Source organism: Echinops telfairi, unplaced genomic scaffold, assembly GCF_000313985.2.
Source record: "Echinops telfairi isolate 266 unplaced genomic scaffold, ASM31398v2 ScPeMD7_7468;HRSCAF=8506_2, whole genome shotgun sequence".
NCBI classification, from domain to species: Eukaryota; Metazoa; Chordata; class Mammalia; order Afrosoricida; family Tenrecidae; genus Echinops; species Echinops telfairi.
Window position 1 is genome coordinate 2,017,587 of NW_022111371.1, and position 992 is coordinate 2,018,578.

The following is a 992-nucleotide window of genomic DNA, read 5'->3' on the forward strand; positions in this document are numbered from 1 at the left end:
GCAAGGTCTGATAGAAGAGACCATTAAATCTTAATGAAGGAAATCTTTTATGTTGAGAGCTGGCACTTTTTTCTTTTTTAATTTAATTGTATCTGTTTTATTGACATAAAATTCAGATATCATGCAATTTGATGGTTCAAAAATACTAAAGAGTCCTGCAAGCATCATCACAATAAATTCAAGGACCTTTTCTTCTTTCTTGTATTTATTAATTTTAACTCCCCATTTCCCCACAACCTCCCCGTCCTAACCCTAAGAAAGTTTTTTGGTTCACATAGTATACAATGTAATAATTCAATCATATTGAGAGGAGTTGTCCAATCATAATCACAATCAATTTCAGAGCTTTTTCTTCTTTCTTGTACTCATTGTTGATAGCTCCCCATTTCCCCCATCCTCCCCGCCCCTGTCCCACTGTTCCTGTTGTTAGTGCTATTGAGCTGATTCCTACCCGTGGTGCCCTTTTGCACAGCGGACCCAAATACACCATGTTCCTGTCTCACAACTGTTTCTACTCCTGAACCCATTATTGCTGCCCCTGTGTCAATCCACTTCCTTGAGGGCCTTCCACACCTTTGCTGAACCTCTACTTTACCAAACACAATGCCCTCCAGGGTCTGGTCCCTCCTGACAACATGCCCAAAGGATGTAAGAAAATGCCTCACCATCTTGTTGCCTCTAAGGAGTAATAGGGCCATACTGTTTCCAAGACAGTTCAGTTCATCCTTTAGCATCCCACGGTACTTTCAATATTCTTCACCATCGCCATAATTCAGATGCATCTATCTTTTTCTGTCTAATTTTTCAACGTCCAACTTTCACAAGCATATGAAGCAATGGAAAATATCATGGCTTCTGTCAGGTGCACCTTAGTCTTCAAAATAACATCTGGGTTTTCAAACCTCTGAAGAAGTCATATGCAGCAGATGTACTTAATGCAACATGATTTTTTTTATCTCTTTTCATTGCTGCTCCCACAAGCATTTATATTG